Raw genomic sequence first — 12,755 nt, forward strand, 5'->3', positions numbered from 1 at the left:
GGGAACGAAAAGGAGCTGTGACTTCAATCTATTCTCATTCGGTCATCAGATTGAGTAATAAAGAAAGTGAACATTTTATTAATAAATAAATAAAATAACAAATGATTACTTTTGTTTATTTTTAGTTTAGTGCATGACACATTTATAGACGTTTCGTGAATTGCAAATTATTTGTTGAAATGACATAATTTTTTATTTTCTAATGCAGACCAAACCGTGTCTTGTACGGAATTTCGAAGAGTTTGCAGTTTGGTAGAAATGTGGACTTTGACATAGAGAAATTGTGTTTACGTAATTTATTTCACAAGTGACTTTTTTAATTAACATTACAGTAATGAAGACGATTGATTAGTGATGAGTAGGTACGTGTAATAGGAAGTGTAGAAAGGTCGCCGTGTGGTCCAGGCATAGAATAGGCCACCTTTTTATTTCCCGTGGGTATCGTAGAAGCGACTAAGGAAACTAGTGGTCGTGTGATGGACAGTAGGGATGCTTTAAACATCACCAAAAGCCTAACTGCGGTTGCCAACATTTCTGTCAAGCGTGACAACAATTGAAAAAAAAACCCAGCTTTTGGAGGAGGCCTATGTTCAGCAGTGGACAGTTAACTGCTGATGTGATGATAAATTATCGAAAGAGCTTAAAAAGAAGAAATTGGTAAACACATAGAGCATGAATGTATAAATAAAATAAAACCTAGAGACGAAATCACGATAGTAAAATTTAATTATAACCTTATTGAACGAATCGATAGCATATCAATAGTGGAGTACCGATAGAATTTTGTTGATAACGTTGAAAAGCACCGCCAGTCGTCTATCATTCATCCGTTTTACAACAGGATCCAACGTGTAAATAAATGAAACCAAATCACTGTTATTAGTAACAAACGAAATCAATTCGTTCGGATGCCATTGTTTGTGTTTATATGTGTTTCAATAAATCGATTGTGCAATCATTCTTTATACTTGTGTTGTCAATCGATGATCGAGTACCTTTTGTGGGTCATCAAATCGATTGTTTTTCGTATTATCGTTAATCCCAACAATATGTATACGGTATTCGTTGTGAGTGCATCGAACTGCTGAGTCAAAATTGTCCGAAGACATATTATCGGATACTCGTAAATCATTCAAGCTATTAGTGGGGGCAGCTTCGGCGAATGTGTCAGGTGTCACTGTATCTGTTTAAACAGGGGTCCGGCCGGCGAGCCCCCGGCGGCCCTCAGTAGATCCGACCGGTGGCGGCGCGAACATTCGCGGCACGTCCTTTGTTGGCCGTTTTGTTTTTGGAATACCATCCGGTTCCTGGTAGTGGGGAGGGGGACAGGTGATCGCAGGTAGCGCGCGCGGCGGCTGCCAGTCCACCTCGAGGCGTCGGGCTGCGCGCGCGCCTCGCCCGTTGATAAATAGAATCAAATATGGAAATGGCCAGTCATTCCGCGACAGGTGCGCGACCGCGGCGTTCGTGCACGTGTGCTGTTTGTGAGTGCGCCACCGCTGCCACAGTCATCACGATGTTCAGCCGCTGGTAAGTCGTCCAACTCTTAGTGAAACGCTTTCCAACTTTGAGACCGGCTGGTTTTTGTCGTTTCTGTAATAACAGCGTCGGTTGCTCACGCGCATCTGCCGTTCCGTTTCGATGCAGCTGCCGGCCTTTGAATAGGTAGGTATAATGAAGTTTTTATATTTTCTCAACACGTCCTGGTGTTCTTTTGAAAGAGGTCGCCCTTTCGGTGGCTATAACACGAGATATATGGCGTGTTAAGGGTCCTAATACAATTAGTGTGCCGTAGTATCCGGCCCGTTCACACGGTCGCGAGCGCGTCATTTCGCGTGTTGCTGTTGATTCGGTAAATATTGGCGCGATAACGTCCGCCGGTGCGTGCATGTTACACACTCACTGTTATCGATTCCACATATGCGTCACGCCGATAGTTATCACCGCTGGATCTGGGTCATTGTTCTTTTGTATTTCGTATATTTCAGTTACTGTGTTTTTCACATACATTTTTTTTCTATCTGCATTTTCTAAGTGAATTTGATAACTTCAAACAAGAGCTATGCAGTTGTAAGAAGAATAAATAATTCGCGTCATTTCAACTTTCAATATTTACTTATCAACAATAGATGTGATATTACAAGTACCTACAGTGGAGCACCTTTACAATGTATGTAATACCACTAACTTATAAACTTGTAAAGGAGGCATTTCATACTGAAATTGAATATGACGCGACAGTACCTGCAATATAATAAATAAATTGTTATAAATTTATTTCTTATATAGCGAAATGCATCTAAGAGAGAAAAGCAATGTAGATATCTAATAAACATAGATGTTCCATTCAGTTATACAGCTATTTGGATCAATACAATTATCAAGAGCTCTCCGGAATCGTATCTAATCGATTAGATGCGTGCAGGATCGTCTATCTAAAATAATATCGAGCAAATGTGAGATAAAATAACCATGAGGTATAAAGAACAATGGGCATGGAAAAGAGTAAAATGGTAGAGTATTTAGTAATTCCACAACTGTATCGACACATAGTTTGGCTAATATGTTCTTTTATTTAAAATTTCTCTCAAATGATAACGTGATTTAAAAATGTAAAAATATGCGAAACAATAATAATAATATTATAACGAAATGCACTTATTAAAAATTGTTTAGTAGTAAAAGAGTCAGTAGAATTTAGTCGTTTATTATTTTATTTTAACATTGCAAGAGATTGGCTATTTGAATACGATATATCGTGCATCATTATTATCATTATATCAGCCTTTAACTGTTCACTGCTGAATATAAGCCTTTATAAGGGGGTTGCTAGTTGTTGCCAATGTTGGCAGACGGATTGGCAACCGCAGTTAGGCTTTAGAGATGTTTAAAGAGGGACGCTGCTGCCCATCCCTGGCTTTCTTTTAGCCGCCTCTTACGACACTGGAAAGGAAGGGGTGGCCTATTCTATACCGGGACTTCACGGTATATCGCGCATATAAATAAATAAATAAATAATGAAAGAACTGTGTCGTTTAATAGTTGTCAACCCTAAAGTTAATATAATACATTTATGATTTGATTTTAATGATCAAATAAATTTGGTAGTGATGTTAATTATAATTATACTAAAGACAATTCCATAAAAGGTAAATAAGTTAATTGGTAATTTATTATTATGAGTTTATTAGAGCAATAAGGAAAATATAATTATAAATAAATATATACTAATTCATAATTAGATATCATACGGTTTTATTTTTCTTTATGTGTGAAAATGGTATGGTAACCCCGCCTGCGCTAACGGGATACGCTGGCGAGGCACCAGTAAAGGGTGATAGATGAGAATGGAAACATCATGATGAATTCATCAGGAATTAACCATGATAGTTTCCAGGGGGAACCGCGAGGAGGTCGACCTGGTTGGGTATATTGCTAGCAATGGGATTCTCAGTCTCCATTACTAATATATCATACGGGTTAGATGCCCATGGGATACTAAAAGAAAAAGACGCCGTCCTCAGAGACGCTGGGAAGATGATCTAAACTAAACAGCAGGTCTAAACTGGAGTAGAGCCGCACGGGATAGAAACTATTGGAAAGAATTGAAGGAGGCCTTTGCTACAATGCACTCTATGTTCTGCGAAATAAAGAAATATAGTAGATAATTCTTAGTATGACACAGAATAAAGGATTCTTCATCTTTAATTCATAATTTTATTTAAATAGATGTCATACGAGTGCATATATGATAGTAGGCATCCTAGATACCTTATCCGTGAGCTTAGTAACTCCTGCCTGCGTTCATGTAGAAGCTATTATAGTATATGAATAGGTTGTTTTTTCCCGCCGCGCCGCCTCGCTTCGTCGCCCGCGGGTTGGTACTGCGTGACAATACGAAATTTTTGTATGAACGCTGAAAAAATTCTAGAACCTGATCAACTAGTTTTCCTCATTCTGTGATTTGTTCAGCCATTGTATATATTTTTGTCGTGATTACAAATGAAACGTTTATGACGACTCGTTCGCTTTGGGTTTGAGACTTTGTCTCTATCGATTTATTTCTGTCAAATTGAACGATTAAAGTTAGTATCACAACTTTTTATTTCATTTTAATTACTATTATAATATTTTTTATATAATATAGAATATTTTTCATAAGACTGCGCGCCACCTTTTATCATTGACATAGACAGGGATTTCATACTCACACGCTAGAACTGTGGAATGTATGGACAGGCAGTGCCGAGGTTTTTCCTAGAGACTACAGTATGAGATTTTTCAAAAATAGTGTATTAAGGTTTCTTCAGGGTCGGCATCGCACTAGTGTTGCAGGCGCCTATAGTACTAGTACCTATACCAGCTTTACAGAATTAAAAACACACACAAATCAAAAACTGAATTTCAATCAAATTTTCCCGTGAAAAATGGTGAAAAGAAAGATTTTTTTTTATTATTTTTAAAATAACTGTAGACTCCTTTATATACAATAGATCGCAAAATCATGCTATTAGTAAATTACATCATTACCATATATGCAACTAGAAAAATATTGAATAGTAATGCAAAGACTAATTGTGAGCGCACGTTTTATTAGATTCATTATCACGGCCTTCAAGAGAGGTTAGATCTAGACCTTCCTTGTATGGGATGGTAAGTTATATTCAGTATTACGACCCAGTAATAGCATGTTTGACTATAAAAAGTCAGAATTATGTGAATAATTTGTCGTTGAAATGGAATTCTGAATTTGAATTTAAACTCGAATGGAATTTTTAGTTTCAAGATATATTACATTTTTAGTAAAGCCGACGGTAGATACTAAAACTAATCATAGACAAAAATATAAAAATGATAGTGGCAGTAAAATTTACCATAATATTTTAATATTAATTTGCATTAAAGTTGCTTTGCAATATTTTTTTTTTCTAATTATGTTAAATAATGTGTACTAGTACCAGAAAATAAAGGTACTAGTACCAGATTTAGTTAAAACAATTTTGTTTAATACAAAACTCAGTAGCGATTGAATTAGTGTTATATTCGACTATTCACCGTTGTGTTAAGGATTATTCCCATCATTAGTATCATCGTTTTATTATTTTTTTCTAACAGTATATAGACATTCATAGTAACAGAGGAGGGTTAATCTTTACTAACAGTAGAGTCTTTACTACTGGTGGCAAGTCCTCTTCACAAAACGTTGACACGAATATCAAAATTGGTATTTTTATCAACATAAGTTTCACCAACATTAGTACTGAAAAAATAACACAAAACTACTAGTTATTAGTACAGTAATTAACCTCGCTAATTTTGTTTAAACAATCTCTATAGAAACGTCTTCAAATATTCAAGTTTTCGTATGAGTGTAGTTGAACTGTATTACCTATCATGACCTTTGCTCAACTAGCACCTATCGAATCTGTCGACCTTGTCGAACTCGTCTCCTAAAACTTTGAACTTGTGGATTTCCACTTGCAAGGTCATTGACATCGCTCTCTACTGGTTCGCATTCGGGACATTTTTAATAAGATCCTATTAATATGTATTAGATGCTAATAAGTGGTTGATGTTATTTTCCTAGGTTTAAAATTAAATCATCATCGTGAATACTACCTCATTTAATGATCGTTTATTGGTAAATACACTTAACTACCGTTTCCAATACTGTGTGTGTTCTTTAGCTTATGTAGACACTGGTATACTCATCTAAATATGTAAAAAAAATGCGTGTGTGTGTTCCAATTATGTATATATCAAGCGATTTTAGAAAGAAATTCGTGTACTGATCGAGTGAGGTTACAGATTTTAAATATTTGGATAGGTTGTTCCTTCTTCGTGAAAGGAAAAAAGTTTGTTTGGACTCTGTAAATGTACAGAATCTTAAAAAAATAGAAGCAACTTCTAACGTTAATGGAAATATAGGGTAAAAGCAATAGACTGAGTCAATTTTTTTCAATATTAATTTGAGAATTAATTTTTTTTTCAATAATAAATTGAGTAGTATATTGACACAAAAATATTTTCAACTGTTTTTTCTGTTTATTACATTACGTCCTTAGGTATAATAATCATATAAATTATTATATTTACAATCATAACTATTACGCTTTTATAGTCATTTATTATTTTTTTTTAAGTATAAGTTAATTTATTAATATTTATTTTAGTAAATAAATATATTATTATATATAGAGTTATTATACTATTTAAAATATAAATAGTAATTTTTTTGCATGTAGCAATAATTTCTGCTATGTAATTTATTGTTTAAACTGTAAAGGGATTTTAGAAGAAAAAAGATATAAGGCACGAAAATATGTTTATAAGTGATTGTTTTCATTTATAAACATATTTTTGTGTCATAAGAAACCCTATAAGTTTGACAGGTATTAAGCGTTCTTCATATGTCATTGCCCCAACTAACGTCAATCAATTGACATTGGTTTTCCACCATGTTTAACATTGTTTCTATAGTTATTTTTCTATGGTTTGCAATGTAATTTTTTGGTAGTCTAAAATATCAGTAAATCAGAACAGTTTAAAGATAAATTGACTATTAAAGGATTTTTTTTATTGGATGAAAATGGAATGGTAACCCCGCCTGGGGTAACGGGATACGCTGGCGGGGTACCAGTGAAGGGTGATCGATGAGGATGAAATCAGGCCAGTTAGCCCATCATGATGAATTCATCTGGAATTTATCATAATAGTTTTTAGGGGGAACTGCGAGGAGGTCGACCTGGTTGGGTATATTGATAGCAATGGGATTCTCAGTCTCCATTACTAATAATCCCTTTCCCCCCACTATTAAAGGGTTACCATAGACAAACTATTAGATTAGTTTCACCATTTAAAATAGTGTCAGATTAGACAACCAATATATATTGTTTAGATTTAGATTAGATAAAGTATTAAAAGCTTTATTTGTGTTCCCATTATTATTATTTTTTTATAAAAGACAGTAAAACAAAGAATATAATTACTTTTAACAATATTACATTAAATGTAATATTGTAACTGTCTCACTGTTGAACACGGGTATTTTTTTTATTTAGGAAGACATTAGCTTACTCTTACGAAAAGGTTTAATTAGGGTTTATTAAAAATATTATTTTATGGATTTCCGTTGTCGGTTTGGTTTATATATACATTTACAGGTAGTTTTTTATTTCAGTACGTCATGTAAAGATATTATTATATCTATAGTTCGAGATAACAATTAACAACGAGCACGAGCGGATTTCCTTCGAAATTAATTCGCAATCTCAGAAACAGTGATTTCCTTTTTTCTTCTAGAAAGCTGATCATTCAGTCAGAAATTTTGAATTTTTAATAATCAACTTAATTGATTACGAACTTATACACAATCATTATAAAGCATTTAGCATGATCTCATTTGATCAATATATTCTTTAAATAAATTAAACCTTTCCTTTCATGTCAGTTGGTGTACTTTCGTAATATCTTCGCAACGTCAATTTGTATCTAAAACTAATCATTAATGACTCCTTGCAAGTCTCTAGATCTGATTGGTTTTTCACAAATGAAAGCTTAGAATAAAATGCAATTCGTTTTATGATCGCCACCGCTCTAGCTAAAGTCGATAGCGATCAGAGGTGGGTAAGAAGCGAGCAGACAACAGGCGGAGCTTACAAATAGCATCGTTCTCATAACCTTTCGAGACAAATGTACAAGTCAAGATCAGTGTTAGTGTCGATGATAAATACACACAAAAACTACAATTAGAACAATATAATAAGTTTACTATTGTAATCTTTTGGAGGAAACAATAAAGAGTATCTATATATCTATTTACAATCGAGAACCCAACTATTTAATAATACAATTCAACTATGTCCCAACTATTTTACAACATTAAATAGCCATTAGCTGACTCTGAGGTGATAATAATTAATTTTCGTTTCATTCACATTTGTAAAGATGAGATTTGGATGAGCCTTGAGATTTTCATTGTAAGACTAGTGAATAATTTAATAACAATAAATCACAAACTAATTTGCTCTTTTGTTATTGAATTATTTGTAATAATTATTAATCAATGTCTTTGTGACAAAGCGAACAGAAGGCGAGAGTCGTTCTAAGAAGAAATCGTATGGTTTATAAAAAGGATTCTAGGAACGGAAGCCTCGCGGTCTCACTCTCATCAGTTGATCTATAAAATAATACGATGTCTAGAGCTTAATGTTTTATACGTGAATCAATTGTAAGTAGAGATTCTTGATTTAATAATATATTTAAAAATGAAAATAATTTATCACTCTGTTGAGTATATATATTTAATTTGTTGTATCTTCGATTAATGACAATTGGTATTCCAGCAATTCCAATTATGACTCCAATGACGATTTTATAAATACGTTCAGCGAAAGATCCACTCACTTCAAATCAAATGTTACTGAAAATATGACGAATTTGAACAGTTTTATAAGAAGTCGAAGCATGAAATTGTGTGCACGAGGCGTATCGGCAATTTGCGTCAGTTTTTTTTATCACAGTCACGACAGGCCGGATTCCTCGTGGCGGCCAATCGCCGGCTAGAGACGATGTAATTGGGAGAAACTACGCGGCCACCACAAATGCTTGAGATTTAGCGTTCCCAACCAACCAACGATGATCCCTCAAAACATATCTTCCTTCCCCTTCAGCGTACTATCGATGACGGCTAAGAGCGGTGAGGAAGCTCTAGCTTAGTTTGTCGCGTCATAATGACACGGTCGACGGTCTGTTGCAATACAAAGTCTAACTGTTTCGGCCCTTTTGTCTGGGTGATGATTGTTTGAGTGATGGGCTATTTTTTCTTTGGTGGATATTGCGTAGGCCACTTTCGCAGGCAACAATTATATTTTTATATAAGAACCTCTTGATATTGTGTATTGTTGAGCTTAATTGAAGGTAACGTTGGCGATCGGATCTCCTCATTTGGTGCCGTAAAATGAGTTCACACGGAAGTAGGTACGCAGAAGTTATAAGAAAAACTAATAATACATTGTGTAATTTTAGATATCTTCTTAATATTTCTTTTATTGCTAATTGTTTCTAAAGATAAAGCAAAAGCATTATTTCAAGTAACATGTATAGACGACTCCACAACGGAAACTTAATATATCTCTCTCAGATTTATGTGAGGTTATTGTAATATTTTAAAATTGAAACAAGATATTTATATTACAGTATAAAATACAGAAATATTGGCATAAATTAGAAAAAGTCTATATTTATTCAAATGTAATGAACACGAAATCGATTCTATTGAATTGTCTTCATCATTATTAGAATTTTCTACTAACTCAATTTCATTTATAACATTCGATAGATATTTTTCAGTTCGACACGCGTCTGCCGTGTAACACAATTAACTTAATTAATTTCTTAAACGCTCACTCGCTCGGTTTCAGGCTTTCTAATCAACGGAACAATAAAACGGCGGCTGAGGCAATATTTTATTTTGCAGCCACGAACGTGGCCCGCTCGAAACTAGAAACCGTGGAGCGAGCGCTAAAATTGATTACAGTACTTCGACTTTATTGTATTATATTTATCAAATTTAAACTATTGTTTCAGTTTAGTTACTAATAGGGTATAATAGTTGGTAATGTTTTAAGTTTCTGATTTGTTTTAATTGCAAATTGTGGACGGTGGAATAATTTTAAAGCTGGTGAATGGTAAAATATGAAAGAATTATAGCGGTTTTTAGGGAACTCATATTTTTTTATAAATTTATTTAAACTTTAATGCACAGTGAAATTCTATGTACATATGGCAGACTTAACACCGGACGGTGTTCTCTACCAGTCAACCAATTTATATGTGTAATTAGTTGAAATAGAGATATAAAATGAAACATATAAAAAATTCAATCTAGAAAATGGAATAAAACCCATAGATGAATTTAAATATCTATATGGTGGAACAAGCATTTTTTTTGTTTGTAAAATTAGAGATATCTTGTTAAAGTTAAAATTTCCGTTATCAGAATTGACTAAAATGTATTACAGTTAAATAAAACTCATATTTAAGTACTGATCTGATAATGAAGCCAAAAGGTGGCATGAAGGATTTCCGCTATATATGTATCTCTACGTTAACTATAACAGAGTTTCTATTTCAGTAATCAAATTTAGATTGTCTCGGAGATAAATGGTAATTAGGGATGATCAGCTGATTATAAAGTCCATAAATTTGCAAAATGATAAAATAGATATAAAATCCTTTAAGATTTTTTTTACTAATACGAAGTTACTAAATGTAACCTTAAACAATAATACTTACAAATATTATTAATGTGAAAGTGAGTTTGTTTGTTGCTTCATAACACCTTAACGACTTAACTAATTTTTATGAAATTTGATATACATGTAATCTATGGAACGGAGAAAAATTTAGGCTACTTTTAATCCCGATTGAATGATCGGGATAAGTTGAACAACTTATCCAAGCGGACGATTATATATTCTGTGACTTATTATTGCATTATTAGTTATAGATATTTCCTTAGATGCAATTGTAGTATGTAATATGTTGCAATACAACCTGCACATCGCAGATCCACTTACAGAAGTTAACGCGAGTACTGTGAGTTCAATGGGGGAAACCGAGGTAATTCGCAAACGTCTTTATGTCAAAGATATTTCTAACTTTATCTGCATAAAGTAATATTTTTTGTTTACTTTATACTCGATTATTTTTTACTGTTATTAATTCTTTTTTGGATGTAGTCGCTTGATCTGTTTTTTATTAAAATTGGTAACTGAATATATATGATAAGTAACCATAATAAGCTTTTTATGGACTGTAACAAGTAACAAATGAATTACTTTATAATTGAAATTAAACATTAATCACTTTGCAATTGTTTGCAAATAAATTATTGTCATGATCGGGATATGGAAACGGATAGAATGGATAGCTAGAAATAAAATAAATTGGCCATGATTGTGTCATATAAATATTCATAGGGTTCCGTTGCATGTTTTGTTATTATCATTTGCAACTTTCTTATTTTAGATTTTTAATCATATCTAAAATGCAGTTGAATATAAAAAGCTTGATAAAATTTAATCATCATCATAACATCAGCTGTTATGATGATGATCCACTGCCAAAATTAGGCCTTACCCTATTGTGAGATTTTGCCAGTAGTTACCGCGCTTGGTAGGAAATAAAATAAATAAAAAATAATATAATGAAACAAAATTTATTACAATAACGTAATTTTATATTTGAGTTACAATTTTTTTACTGTATTATTATAAAGATTTAAAATGCATAAATTAAGGCGTTGTCTGCATCACAATACAAATAAGTGGCACACGACAAAAATAGAAAATATTTTTTTTTACTGTTTGTCTTTGATAATCTCATTTTAATATGTGTCTACTAATTATCGTTATTGATAAATAAAGATCTGTTTTATCATTAAAATCATATAATAGACGCAAAAATCCTTTATTTCACTTTAATTCACTACAACAAATATTGCAAGTTTTTCGTTTTGATCACTACGTTACGGAACTCTAAAAATATCGATCGATTAGATTGGTATTACAGTAGCAGTTTATAATAAATTGGCATTTCAATTCAATATTTATATCTCAACAGGGCATTCATTTATTAAGAAGTCAATACCATTAAGAAGGGAACTTAATTACGAATTGTGTATAGACATTAAATTATATTTCATGGTGAAATGGTATAGTACTGATTGTCAATTTGATTTTAACTGATAAATCATTTTATCATATTAGCTTTAATGTAAATATATCATAAATATATAATAAATTATATATAACGGTAGGCAACTAATTTATACGTATTAATTTAGACTAAATATGTTTTTTTGGTTGCTAATAATAAATTGCATATTAGAAGGCAAAAATAGAGGACAGAAGAGAAAGGGAGAAGACTGAGAAATGATACACGGGACAAATAACAGAAGCACTAGGTGTCATGTCATATAGTGAGGTGAAAACATGGCCTGGAATAGAGCTGGCTGAAGAGAATACATGAGTTAGTGGTCTAACAAGAGGAAACTCTTAAATAAAAAAAAATAAAAAATAAAAAAAAATCGATATGTAAACCTCTTTACATTATTTGATATTACATGTGTAATTAATTAATTATTTATCAAATAGCGTGATTGTGTTTTTTTTAAATATTACTGAATTTAAAAATATATCAATATTTTGTTATATGGTTATTTATGGGTTGATTTTAAAATTACAACCATAGACAATCAATCGAAATTACAATTCAGCGATAAGCCCGGTAGTTTGTTTATTAAATTCGAATAGCTCAGGATTCGAAATATCGCCTTGGGCATTTTGTAACGAGCTAAAGCCCGCTACTGCAGTTAGAAAAATTTATGCTATGATTAGAATCCAATGTAATTAGTACTTTAAGATCTAGTTATATTTTTTTATGGTTATATCATGACTACTGTGGCATCAATGCATCAGCATATGATTATGTAGAATGTGTAATTTGTTAAACTTGGTATTATCAATGTAAGTTTACTATTATTACTTAATTTTATTACTATCTACTTATGTACAGAATTGGAATGTTATTAACTCTTTAGAAAGTTGGAATTTACATAAAAAAATAATAAAACGTGACAATATTAATCTTTTCCCGCGACTTCGCCCGTGAAATTGATATAAATTTTGTTGATCAGGATAAAAATCAGCCTGAATCCACGTATTATTAGTAAGGATTGAAGTATTTAGTTT

At 32.5% G+C, this 12,755-nt stretch overlaps 1 long non-coding RNA gene across 2 annotated transcripts in view; it reads left to right on the forward strand.

Moving 5' to 3' along the window:
• The first annotated feature begins 857 nt into the window (after positions 1–857).
• The window catches only part of LOC128202412 (uncharacterized), a 57,270-nt gene continuing 45,372 nt past the window's right edge, over positions 858–12,755 (forward strand). The window contains exon 1 of one of the 2 annotated variants that reach the window (XR_008253763.1): positions 858–1,665. This is a non-coding gene — a long non-coding RNA (uncharacterized LOC128202412). The remainder of the gene's footprint in view (positions 1,666–12,755) is intronic. The other variant, XR_008253762.1, reaches the window with a different exon arrangement.

The sequence above is a fragment of the Galleria mellonella genome, unplaced genomic scaffold (assembly GCF_026898425.1).
Source record: "Galleria mellonella isolate WM207_F2 unplaced genomic scaffold, CSIRO_AGI_GalMel_v1 utg93, whole genome shotgun sequence".
Taxonomy (NCBI): Eukaryota; Metazoa; Arthropoda; class Insecta; order Lepidoptera; family Pyralidae; genus Galleria; species Galleria mellonella.